The sequence below is a fragment of the Canis lupus genome, chromosome 13, assembly GCF_011100685.1.
Source record: "Canis lupus familiaris isolate Mischka breed German Shepherd chromosome 13, alternate assembly UU_Cfam_GSD_1.0, whole genome shotgun sequence".
Classification (NCBI taxonomy): Eukaryota; Metazoa; Chordata; class Mammalia; order Carnivora; family Canidae; genus Canis; species Canis lupus.
In genome coordinates this window covers 28,046,579-28,060,492 of record NC_049234.1, presented here as the reverse complement: position 1 = coordinate 28,060,492, position 13,914 = coordinate 28,046,579, and the positions used below count along the sequence as shown (strand labels likewise).

The following is a 13,914-nucleotide window of genomic DNA, read 5'->3' as shown; positions in this document are numbered from 1 at the left end:
GCTCTTGATCTTAGCTTAGCTTCAGAGGTGACCTCAAAGGCAATAACTTCCCTTGGGTTGGTGTATATTGTTCTGTAGTTTTTCCTAAAATTTCAGCCAAGAATCTTCTCAGCCCTTCCAACAATTTTTTTTAGCACATAATTCTCTGTATCAAGTCCCTTTGTGATTGAAATACCTGTAGAAGTGTCTTTTCCTGTACCAAAATATAGTTCATAAACTTCCAACTAATCCCATTTTTGCTTATACTTGTCAAAGTCAGTTTCTGTTGCTTCCAATCAAAGAACTCTCTTTACAGGCATCTAGGGTGACATTGGCAGAAGCTGAGCCACTATAATGGAAAGAATTTAATGCCTGTTTAGGAGCCAAAAGGTCAAAGGTTGCCCATTTAGTAGCATATGACCATAGACATATCACTCACATTTCTGAGCCTCAGTTTTTTCATCTATAAAGTGAGGATAACACTCACTACATGGGATGATTATAAGGACTAAATTTGGTAAAGTAAAAATATGTCCCATATCTATTAAGCATCCAACAACTGTTGCTTATGTCTACTTTGGCTTAGTAAACATAATTAGCAATAACCTGGAAATTTTAAGGTGTTTTTTTTTTTTACAAATTTATTTTTTATTGGTGTTCAATTTGCCAACATATAGAATAACACTCAGTGCTCATCCCATCAAGTGCCCCTCTCAGTGCCCGTCACCCAGTCACCCCCACCCGCTACCCACCTCCCTTTCTACCACCCCTAGTTAGTTTCCCAGAGTTAGGAGTCTCTAATGTTCTGTCTCCCTTTCTGATATTTCCCACTCATTTTTTCTCTTTTCCCCTTTATTCCCTTTCACTATTTTTTATATTCCCCAAATGAATGAGACCATATAATGTTTGTTCTTCTCCGATTGACTTATTTCACTCAGCATAATAGCCTCCAGGTCCATCCATGTTGAAGCAAATGGTGGGTATTTGTCGTTTCTAATGGCTGAGTAATATTCCATTGTATACATAAACCACATCTTCTTTATCCATTCATCTTTCAATGGACACCGAGGCTCCTTCCACAGTTTGGCTACTGTGGACATTGCTGCTATAAACATTGGGGTGCAGGTGTCCCGGCGTTTCACTGTATCTGTATCTTTGGGGCAAATCCCCAGCAGTGCAATTGCTGGGTCATAGGGCAGCTCTATTTTTAGCTCTTTAGGAAACTCCACAGTTTTCCAGAGTGGCTGCACCAGTTCACATTCCCACCAACAGTGCAAGAGCGTTCCCTTTCTCCACATCCTCTCCAATATTTGTTGTTTCCTGCCTTGTTAATTTTCCCCATTCTCACTGGTGTGAGGTGGTATCTCATTGTGGTTTTGATTTGTATTTCCCTGGTGGCCAGTGATGCAGAGCATTTCCTCATGTGCTTGTTGGCCATGTCTATGTCTTCCTCTGTGAGATCTCTGTTCATGTCTTTTGCCCATTTCATAATTGGATTGTTTGTTTCTTTGCTGTTGAGTTTAATATGTTCTTTATAGATCTTAGATACTAGCCCTTTATCTGATACATCATTTGCAAATATCTTCTCCCATCTGTAGGTTGTCTTTTAGTTTTGTTGACTGTATCCTTTGCTGTGCAAAAGCTTCTTATCTTGATGAAGTCCCAATAGTTCATTTTTGCTTTTGTTTCTCTTGCCTTCATGGATATATCTTGCAAGAAGTTACTGTGGCCGAGTTCAAAAAGGGTGTTGCCTGTGTTCTTCTCTAGGATTTTGATGGAATCTTGTCTCACATTTAGATCTTTCATCCATTTTGAGTTTATCTTTGTGTATGGTGCAAGAGAGTGGTCTAGTTTCATTCTTCTGCATGTGGATGTCCAATTTTCACAGCACCATTTATTGAAGAGACTGTCTTTTTTCCAGTGGATAGTCTTTCCTCCTTTGTCGAATATTTGTTGACCATAAAATTGAGGGTGCACTTCTGGATTCTCTATTCTGTTCCATTGATCTATGTGTCTGTTTTTGTGCCAGTACCACACTGTCTTGATGACCACAGCTTTGTAGTACTACCTGAAATCTGGCATTGTGATGCCCCCAGCTATGGTTTTCTTTTTTAATATTCCCCTGGTTATTCTTTTTTTTTTTTAGAAAGAAAATTTGTCATGATAAAAACCAGTTTTAAGGTTATCAATGGTCTATTGTTCTATTTTTTTTAATTGCCTGCATATCCATTTTTTAACTTCCTGGTGGTGGCAAAATGAAAAGCTGGACAGCACCTGGACCTTTGATGATGCTCTCACACCACTAAATTAACTAACCCTAGAGCTCTGTTGTTTAACTTACACTTTGCTTGGTTTCCTATAACTTGAAGCTGGATGCTAACAGAATAACTCTTAGGTTAGGCTCTCTGGGAAAGAGGCTTTAAGATGGTAGTTGATTAAGAAGTACTCTCAGGATTAACACTCATGAGAAGGCGGTGACAGCAGGCAGGGCAGGAGAAGGAGTTGAAGTGCGATATTATTCCAAAAGTGTTCTCAGTCAACCCCATGGGGAACTCTTGAGTTAGGATGGACCATTAGAGCTACCCTAAATGCAGGTAGCGGGTTGTGACTTTATGTTCCCAGTTTATGACTCTTGCTTTGACCAGTCACTGGGTATGAGTTGCTCCCAGAAAAGGCTGCATGGCCTTGAGCCCAGTAGCTCTATTCAGCTGAGCGCAGCTTTGAGGAGGAACTCAGGTATTTGCCAACAACATTGGCAGCCACCGGAGGAATAAATGTATATTGGTCCTAAAGGGAGACGGGGTGGTACCCCAGAGCACCCACCATATACAATTCAACTTCCAATTCAAGTTACTATGTAAACAGATGGACTCTCACAACACTGGAACATGATAGTTAGATCTGCTTATTATAACCCAAAACCATAAATGTGTTGAATCCGGAAATGGCATTGTCAGTATGGTTCTTAGAATCTTTGAGCTGGAAGGCACCTCAGAGATTTTGGAGATCATCCTTCTCATTTTTACAGATGAGGGAACTGAGGCTCACAGGGCAATAAATTCATTTCCCAATGTCACAGAGCCATTCTGTGGCTCTGGTAGTACCAGATTCAGAAGTTTACTTTTGACTTATTATTCATTGCATGACTTCAGCCCTGCATTTATTTGGCAGATATCTCTGGCTAGCAGGATATTATGCATAAGTTGTATAATCTATATTTATGATGCTTTAAATAATTTTTAAAAGTACCCTCAAGAGTCCCTTAGTTGTCAAGATTTTTGCATATACATTTCCATTAGCATAATTGATTAAGCTATAAGTGTCTCTATAAAATTAAACACAGTCTTTTGTTATCCAAGTCTATTTAAGCCCCTGACAACAGATAGATCAGAAATTTATGTAACTCAACATTTATCCAATTCCAAGGAAGATAACTAGTTATAATAAAGGCTTCATCTGGGTAATCAGTTTGTGTTCCTTGGTACATTATAATTTCAGTTTTGTAGCCTCTGTGCATGCATTATGTCATTTAATCTTCTTAGAAACTGTGACATGAGCAGGGAGTAAATTATTAGCTCCAATTTAGAGATGAAGCTACATATGAAGAGAAATGAAATGACTCACTGAAAGACATGCATCCAGTAAATGCCGGAGATAGGGCAAAATATGGGTCATCTGTCTCATAACCCAGTGTAGCAAATGCACCTTAAGGCAACCCCCAATGGATCATGCCCTTATACAATCCCCTCCCTCTCTAATTTGGGGAGAAACTGTGATTTGCTTAGAATATAGCAAAGGTGATGGGATGTCACTGCTCTGATTATGGCAAAGATGACTGGATGTCACTCTTGTGGTTACATTTTGTTATATAAGACTTTTAACTAGAGAGAGGCATGCCTCCTGGTCTTGAAGAAACAAACCACCATGTTATAAACGGCTTATCTGGAAGTCCACATGGCAGGGAACTGCAGGAAGCCTCTGGGACTTGAGGGTGGCCCTGGCCAACACCCACCAAAATGCTGGGGCCCTCATCAGAATTCTGCCAACAACCTGAATGAGTTTGGAATCAAATCCTTCCCCATCTGAGCCCTTAGATGAGAACACAACCCAGTTGCCAGCCACATTGCAGCCTTGTTAGATCCTGAGCAGACAGTCTCTGGGTTCCTATTTATACACAAATCATACCCAGACTCTTGACTCCCAGAAGCTGAGATAATAAATGTGTCTTATTTGAAGCTGCTAAGTTTGTGGTTTTGCTATATAACAATAGAAAATGATCACAACTAAAGATAGACATATAGGTCAAAAGAATAGAATAAAGAACCCAGAAAAAAAAAAAAACCCTATACAGATGTGGTCAATTAATTTATGACAAAGGAGCCAAGAATATACAGTGGGGAAAATGTCTTCAATAAATGGTGCTGATAAAACTACACAGCAACCTGCAAAAGAATGAAGCTGAATCACTATCTTATGCCCTATGGATAATTTAACTTAAATTGATTATAGCCTTGAACATAAGACCTAAAACCATAAAACTCCTAGAAGAAAACACAGGTAGTTAAGCTCCTTGATATCAGTCTCAGTAATGATTTTTTTACTCTGACACCAAAAGCAAAGGCAACAAAAGCAAAAATAAACAAGTGAGACTACATCAAACTAATGCTTGATGCAAAGCAACTAATGTACACCAAAGGAAATACTGAGGTTTTTGTTTGTTGAGTTTTTACCTTCAGAGTTTGTGACACAAAGGTCCCTTGATTATGAGCTCCCTACTCTGTGCACCTATAATTCACACATGAATGAAGACTGTTGTGAATTCCATATTTGTGTGGGCTCCAAGGTCTTCCAGCTCACACCAGCAATCCTGAGAAGTCACTGATCCTGGATCTGGAGACAGTTCTTCAAAGCTTGATTATGAAATTCACCATTAGCTGCAAATGCCACAGGATAATCCCCTTTTACTTTAGTTTAAAGCTGCCTAATGTGGGTGCAAATTTTCAGTTATCAAGTTTAAACATCAGTCATTTGTTGAGGAGGGAGGCTCACATTCTTTTGGCTATGGTTTGGGTCAGTTGTGGCTTGTTGTCCATTGGTCTCTGAGCTTGTAGCAGAGAGCCAATTCTCAGGAGTATAAAAATTTCACAGGACACAATCCATCCACTTGTGAGGGAGTTCTGTATCCAGAATTCCTTCATGTACACAGTCTCCCGGCTGGAGTTCCTGGGTTGGCATGGAGTCCTGTGTCCTGGCAGCTCACACTCAGGATGAGAAGGAATTGGAATAGAAAATGTGTCTTGGATGAAGATGGTGATATGTCCTCCAGGGATTGGAGCCATCACAGGCTGTCCCCTGACGGTGTCATCTGGTCTGCAGCTCCACAGTCCTTTGAACTGCAGCCCTCATATTCATCATGACAATTGGAAGGGCCTCGGGCCACTTAAGGCATGCTTTTTTTGTTGCAGTTGGCTTTATCCACTAACAGAGATGTGGAATGGAGCAGGCTGCCTAGATTCTTATTTGCAGCCCTATTTATGAAGGTTGATATCACTTCTTCCATAACTTCAAGAGGAGACATCAGTTGGCCCACATCCTTGATGGGGGGAGGTCATTACCAAATTCTTTTACTGACAAAAGTCTGAAGCTCCCATTATTGTTGGCAAGCTCCCAGCATATAAATGTCTTTCTCCCTCTGGCCATAGATTCTAGAAATCTGTGATTGCTTTGGTCTGAATATATGTGTGCCCAAAATTCATGTTGGAATCCTAATGCCCAATGTGATGGAATTAGGAAAAGGGTCATTTGGGAGGTGTTTAGGTCATCATGAGGATGGACCCGACATGTGAGATTAATGCCTTTATTAAAGAGCCCAGGAGGGCTCTCTTGCCCCTTCCCACCATGTGAGGACACAATGAGAAGTTTGGGACTCAGAAGACAGCCCTCATCCAACCATGCTGGTGCCCTGACCTTGGACTTACAACCTCTAGAACTGTGAGACATACATTTCTGTTGTTTAAAAGCTACCCAGTCTGTGGTTCTTTGTCATAACACCTCGATGGGACTAAGACAATGATAGCCTAAGAAATGTAATTTTAAAACTTTAAGATCTGGTGAGTTTTTGCATCCTGCTACATCCTTAGGACCATTCAAGTCCCAGAAGAGACTTGATATTGTATGCAATTGGGTTTTTAAATTTTATGTGGCTTTGTCTAACTTGCAGTCACAATGCATAGAATCCTTTTTCCACAATGCATATTCCCCTTATGTCAAAAAATGCTTTCAAATGCATGATTTACATGCCCAGACACATCACAATCAAACCTCCAAAACAAAGAAAAGTCTTGAAAACAGCCAAAGAAAAATGACACATTGCTTACATAACTATTTTTCTCCTCCTAAGTTCTTTGAAATATGTATGATAGCAAAAAGCAAAAATTATAGCATTGTCTGGTGAGATTTTTAGTGTGTGTACATGGAATACATATGACAAGCACAAAATACAGGAGAGAAGGGTATAGGGCCTACAAGATGGGTAGATGCCTATATTGCACTAAAAATGGTAGACTATCTAAGTAGACCATGAAACATTAAGTATTTATATTATGATCTTTTGAATAGCCACTGAGAGAAAACATACAAGAGATATTATTGTCTTGATCTGTTCAGGCTGCCATAACAAAATATCAGAGACTGGGTGGCATAAACAACCAGAATTTATTTCTCGCAGTTCTGGAGACTGGAAGTTAGAGATGAGAGTGCCAGCAGGGTGGATGTCTGGGGAGAGTTCTCTCTGTGGGTTGTACACAGTAGCCTTCTTGCTTTGTCCTCAGGTGGCCTCTCCTCAGGGTATGCAGGTGGAGACAGAGAGAGGAAGCCAGCTCTCTGGTGTCTCCCATCCTAAGGGCATGAATGGTGCAGGGGGCTGCACCCACATGACCTAATCCAACCCTAACGACCTCCTGAAAGCCCACCTCCAGATACCACCACCCTGGGGCTTAGGCCTCCAACATATGAATCTGGAGCGACACGAGTCTGTATGTTGCACATGATTTATCTCCAAAGATAAATTGAAATGGAAGACTGAAAACCTTTCAAATAATTCAAAAGGAGGCAGGAAGTAGAAAACATAAAAAAAGCAAAGGGGCACCTGAGTGCTTCAGTGGTTGAGCGTCTGCCTTCTGGTCAGGGCATGACCCCAGGTCCTGGGATTGAGTCCTGCATCAGACTTCCCACAGGGAGCCTGTTTCTCCCTCTGCTTATGTCTCTGCCTCTCTCTGTGTGTCTCTTGTGAATAAATAAATAAAATCTTTTTTGAAAAAAGAACAAAAACAAAGAGAACAAATGATAATATGACAGAACCAAAGCCAAACATTAAGAATTACATTAAATGAAGCTATGACCCCCATTTTGGTGATGAGAAAGCTCCAGCTCTGAGAAGCACCAGCAATAACTTAACCAGGGGTACACAGATATAAGGTGTAGAGGCCAAGGTCCAGCTCAGCAACACCCAGGACCCCAAACCCACCCTCTTCTACCACTCTCAGCTTTAAAAATCGCAGCACACCCTCTAGGTAGCCATGAATCACAGGCCTGAGGCACATGGAAGATGCTGGAAGACAAAAGTCAGGAGCCAAGTTGGCAACAGCCTTGCTGCTCCACATAGCCAAATTCCCTGGGCTTCTGCAACCCAGCTCACTTCCCTGTTCTTAACTAGGGAGAGCAACAGCAACACCCACACTCCTAAAGGCCAAGCTTTGGAAAGAGGAGGAGGGAAGGGCCAGCCCAAGACACACACTGCAGATAAAGCAGCCTCCAGAAGTCTCAGGTCAGAATGGAAATGCCATCAGACTAGCAGTTGAGCCTCCTGGCAGTGCTAGTGCTTGTTACCAAAATGTGTCTATGAGGTCTCCGTACAGTTTCATAGATGTGGTCTTTTCCAAGTACCAAGCTCTCTTTTCAACTCTGTCCCCCCACCTCCTGTGATTCCAAATGCTGCCCTGGACTGTCTTTTCATTCCTTCAGGGTAGCAGGAGGAAAGGTCCCAAGGGCCTCTCCAAAATGCTGTGCTGAGCTTGGCCCAAAGAAGAGAGTTGCCAGGAGAAGGTCCCGACCTTTGGAGGACTCCCTCTCAACACTCTCCTTAGCATAGTCCAACCAGAATTGGTCATCATATGTCTGCTGCCAGAAAACCAGGGGAAGAACCTTCCCAGCAATGGCTTCCTCTCGCCTACATCCCCAGAGAGCAGCTTCCTGCCAATCCATCTCAGAACCACTATAAGAAAACCACAAGCATTCCCTTATTATAATAGCAATAACAATACAACTTCCATCTGTCAAGTATCTAATTGCCAGGCAGGTAGCTTTTATTATCCTTATTGTTCTGCTAATAATGGCTAGCATTTTCAAAGTGCTTATTTTGGGCCAGGCCTTATACCAAGAGCTTTTAATGTATTACTGCATTCTCTCCTCTCATCAAACCTGTGAGTGGATATAATTATTCCCATTTCTCGCTGAAGAATGGAGGCCCAAAGGGGACCATTGGTTCAACCAAGAAGGGGAACAGCCAGGATGGAAAACTAGTTCTGTCTCACTCCAAAGATCAATCTTCTACTCCCAGGGGCATCATTCTCAAAGTATAAATTTAAAAGAGCAATAATATATTTTAAAAAGAGCAATAATATGTCATAATGTTTAGTATCAGTAAATAACATTGTTACCAGAATCCTTCCATAAAGTCAGGTCCTAAGGAGGACCAAACCACTATGAAGACATGCTACCTTCTAGTAATGTTGTTACCCTAGTTTGAATTACAAGACCTACTGCTGTGCTGGCCACAACTTCCATTTAGTAGGTGAGCATCTATCATATTAGGCATTGGTGGGTAGCGCAATGAGTAGAACGAGCCCCACACTTTTGCCCCAGCTTGCAATCTGGTGGGAGAAATAGATGGATGATAAACTGGAGTCCAGAATGATAATTCATAAGATAAAGGAAGCACACGGAGATACACGTGACACAGCCCTGGAGGGTGTGGGAGGAAGGACTTCCCAGAATGAGCAACGCCTAAGTCAGGAGCTAAGTTTGGCTGAAAAAGCCAGACAAATGTCTGAGAAGTGTATTCTTAGCAAAGAAGAAAGCACATAGGAAGGCCCAGAGGCAAGCAAGAATGTGGTGCCTTCAAGAAACAGAAAGAAGTTCCTGGAGCACGGGGTTTGGCAAGTAGAGCAGTGAGAGATGAGAAGAAGCAGGGCCAGATCGTGGAGGGCCTGAGGAAGGATTTTAGACTCCATCCCAGGAGCAAGGCGGAGCCATCGAAAGCACTTGGTCAGAAACACGGAAAGATCAGATTTTCATCTTAGACAGACCTCCCTGAGTGCAGTTTGGAGAAGATTGGAAGGGATGGGGACCAGGGCAGACAGAGCAGCTGGGGGGCTGTGGCCATCATTCAGCTATGAGACTGTGTTGGTCTGATAGAGCAATGGTGCTGTGGACTGAGAAAATGAATGAAATTGGATCAAGAGCTCTGAAGAAAAAGGGCTAGATAGACTGAGGGACCCAGAAGATTTGGGAGAGAGGAGGCAAGAACCAAAGCTAAAAGACCAACTTCTGGCAAGGAAATGGAGTAGGTGCTTGTCAGCACTGCTCACTCTACTCATGGAAGCAGAGGAAAGAGAAAAACTGAGCCGGGAAGCAGATAGATGGACCCCACTCCTGCTGGATTCAGGCATTGGAGGGGCATCTGGCTGGCTCAGTCGGTGGACTGTGTGACTCTTGATCTCAAGGTTATGAGTTCAAACCCCCTGATGGGTCTAGAGATTACTTAAAAATAAAATCTTTTTTTAAAAAAATCATTCATTGGCTATCTGGTGACCAAAAGGTCTTTGAATACAGAACAGGACTCAGAAGAACAGTCTTCCCCCTGCCCCCACATCAAGGAACCAATAGTGTAAGAAACAAACTTAATGACCAGAATTTGCTACTCATGTGCCCTTAGCAGAGGCAGCACAGGGCACTGAGAAGAGCAGGAGCCTTGCAGCCATGCTGACTTGGGATGATATTCCAGCTCTGCCAACACCCGGTCGTGCAGCTGTGGTTTCGTCACACCACCTCCCAGAGTCCAGAGCCACCGATCACCATGTGTCAAGTGTGGTTAACCATAACCGACCTCAAAGGATTGCAAAAATTTAAGAAGATTATGCACATAAATTACCTAGCACATAGTAGGAGTTCAGTAACGAGGGAACTATGATTAACAAGAAACTATTTCAGGGGCATCTGGGTGGCGTAGTCAGTTGAGCAGCCTTGACTCTCGGTTTCGGATCAGGTCATGATCTCAAGGTCCTAGGATGGAGCCCTGAGTGGAGAGTCAGCTTCAGGATTCTCTCCCTCCCTCTGCTTCTCCCCCTGCTCATGCTCTCTCATTCTTCCTCTCAAATAAATGAATAAATCTCTTAAAAGAAGAAGAAGAAGCTATTTCACTCTCTCTGCACATTTTCCCTGTAATTTATAGTACGTGAATGTTTACAGATTTTCCCCGGGGGGTGGGGGATGCTGTAAAGGGTGGCATTTCCCTTGCTGGTCTACAGCTTGATTGCTTCATGGAATCGGCCCCCAAGGAGGAGGTTGGCTCTCCTGGAGGTTCTTGGTGAAGCTGGGTCTTTCCGGAGGACAGAGCCAAGATGGAGATATGAGTGGAAGATGAGTCAGAGACCTGAGGTCTGAGCCAAGGAGAGCGGGGGCCATCCAGGACATGGTACATGAAGTGAGAACAGAACAGGGGACTGATGGAGGCTAGACCTAGAGCTGTCAGCAAGTCTGAGGAGAGATGCCAGTGAGTATAGGTCTGGGAGCTCCTGGGGAGGAACTGGGGACAAGAGTGAGGAAAAGCAGAGAGACAAGAGGTTGGGGCTCAGGAGGTGTGCATGAAATAGGAGAAATGATAGTGACACAGGACGAGCTGAAATACGGTTCGAGGAATCAAGTCATGGCTTCAGGAGGGATGAGCCCAAAACCTGCTCCAAAGAACTTTCTTAGGTCAAGTGACAGGCGCCTTTCTGCTCTTTAGCTCTTTGTGTCTTTGCAACCACTCTATTAGTGAGATGTAATTCACATACCACTCAATTCATCCAGGTAAAGTGGACAATTCAATGTTTTTTAGTATATTCAGAGCTGTGCGGCCATCATCACATTCAATATAAGAGTTTTGGTGGCGGGGGGGGGGCACCTGGGTGGCTCAGTCAGCTAAGCACCTGACCCTTGATTTTGGCTCAGGCCATGATCTCAGGGTTCTGGGATGGAGCCCCAGGTCAGGCTCCAGGTTCAGTGGGGAGTCTGCTTGAGATTTTCTCTCCCTCTCCCTCTGCCCTTCCTCTACTTGTGTGTTCTCTCTCTTTTTCTTAAGTAAATAAATAAATTCAGTTTCCCCAAAAGGAAACTCAATACTCTTAGCATCATCTCCCAGCCCCCATCTTCCCCAGACCTAGGCAACTATTCATCTATTTTCTGTCTCTGTGGATGCTTTGCCCATTCTGGACATTTCCCATAAAAGGAATCATACTACACATGGTCTTTTGTGACTGGCTTCTTTCAGCTAGCATATTTTCAATGTTCACCTATGTATTAACTTGCACCCAATGTATCATTCCTTTTGATACTAAATGATACTCCCTTGTATAGAGAGATATATAGCATATTAACCATTCGCCAGATGGGTAGCATCATCTCCTGCCTAAACTGCTGTCCTGCCTTCTGATTGGTCTCCCTGCATCCAGCCTGGTACTACATGGAACATGACTTCACACTTAAAATCCACTAAGGATTCCCCATTGCCTTGGGTATCAATGCAAATGCTCTACATAGCAAGGAAGACCCTGATCACCTCCCTAACTCCATATCCAGCTTGGTCCCCATGCTTCTGAACTTCTAATGGTTCCTCAAAGGCCCCGTGTTCTCATATCCCTCAAAAACTTTGCAGGAGCTTTTCCCTCTGGAAGCTCCTTGAAGAAAAGCATCTTTGTTTTCCTCATTAATGCACCCAAGCCCCTAGAAGAGTGACTGGCATATAATAGTTGTTGAATAAACATGTGTCCTGCAAATGTTTCCTCTCAAGTAAATGAGCAGCCTCTAAGATGGCCTCCATTAATAGCCACCTCCTGAAATTCAGGTGTTCCTGTACCCCTCCGTGTGAGTGTGATTTAGTGACTGCATATAGTGACTCACTTCTAAGTAACTAAATATGACAGAAATTATATGATGTCACTTCCAATATTAGGCTATAAAAAGACTGTGGCTTCCATTAACAACCCTCTCACTCTCTTTCACTCTCTCTGATCACTTGCATTAGAACAACGAAGCCACCATATTGTGAACAGTCCCATGAAGAAGACCATAGGACATGGTGACATACTGAGGCCCTCAGTCCAACAACCTGTGAGGGACGGAAGCCGGCCAGCCACCTCACGAAGCCAACACTTCGACCTAGTTGTCTTGAACCAAGACCTTAGGCCTGGCTGACAGCTTGACAGCAAAGATCAAATCCAGGGCATTTCCATGGAAACATGGTCTAAAGAGAAGGCTAAGCATGTGAGAAATTCTTGAGATGACTACAGCCCCAATCTCCTGAGACACCTTGATCCAGGAGGCACTCAGCATGCAGATCCCAGATTCTCACCCCATGGACTCTGTGAGGAATGAAGTGTTATCTTAAGAGGCAAAGGGGCTACATTTGGGAGCAATTTGTTACGCAGCAATGGGCCACTAATACAATGAGCTTCTGGACAGGAACAAATCAAGTTTTCTGACAAAGAAAGCTAAAAAGTATCTTTAGGAAGTCTGAGCCAATGCAAGTAAGCCTTCCTCCCACCAGTGTGTTAGAATACATGACTCTCTTCAGGTAGTGTTTCCAGAGGAGAAAAAATAGTCAATAAGATGGCTCTTTGTTCCAGATGGATTCCTATGGTCTTTCTTCCTGAGGGATTAAGCGGTGACTTTCCCTGGCCAGGTGGCCCCTTATTTCCTGCCCTTGTTCCTCTCATGTCTTATTCCAGATGAGATGGGAAGGATTCTCGGTCCCTCTCATGCCCAGACAGTGGATTTGATGTCTTTCCTCCCTCCCCTTTTTTCTTCTCTGACTCCCCATCCCACCCCCACCAAACCAACTATCATACCCAGTGAACCAGCTTGAGCCAAGTTCTTTAAATGGGGGTTTGCCAGCTGCAAAGTCAAAGAAAAGCTCCTCTGACCAGCCTTTTCTTCATGCTGGGGACTTGATCAAGGGCACTCTGATTATGTGCCCATCTCCCCGCAGAAGGGTAGAGGGAGAATAAGGGAAGGATGGAGAGTGTGTAAGGGTTCTTGCCTTAGAAAAGCCTTGACCCCGCAGAACTTTTTCTAGAACATCTCCCTCAACCACCTAAACTAACAAATTACCCCCTCTTTTTACTAACCTGGATCCGTTTGGACTTCTGGCACTCACACTCCCCACAGCTCCGAGTGACACCCCAAGTCCATGCTCTCCCTCCACCTTCCCCTGCAGCCCTGGCCAGCCACGCTGGAAAGCAGCTCCCTGCACCTCCGAGAAGCAGGCAGTCTAAGCTGTCCGACAAAAGACAAAAGTAACTGAGGTGCAATAGAATGTTCCCCAAATCCCTGGGCTGTCAGATGCAGCTGAGGACAGTCAGGACGTGGTGCTGAGTGACTGCAGATCCACCAGCCTCCAAATGTGCCTGGGCGTTCCTCCAAGAGGCTGCTTTGTCCTCTTCCCCTCTCAGCCTGGGACCCCAGAGGTAACAGCATTCACTCTCTGCAGCTTGGGCAACCGTCACATGAGCACACCATCCCCAAAAGAATGGCAGCTAGGCCAGCCTCTGGGCTGTTCCCCAGGCCTGGGAGAAACCAAACTCCCTTCATCCTGACCTCATGCCATTCTGTGTTCCT

At 43.8% G+C, this 13,914-nt stretch overlaps 1 long non-coding RNA gene across 2 annotated transcripts in view; it reads right to left on the bottom strand.

The window, feature by feature from the left end:
- LOC111098554 overlaps positions 1-13,587 on the bottom strand; it is a 46,610-nt gene extending 33,023 nt beyond the window's left edge. For both annotated transcript variants that reach the window (XR_005368315.1, XR_005368314.1), the window contains exon 1: positions 13,425-13,587. This is a non-coding gene — a long non-coding RNA (uncharacterized LOC111098554). The remainder of the gene's footprint in view (positions 1-13,424) is intronic.
- Positions 13,588-13,914: the final 327 nt, after the last annotated feature.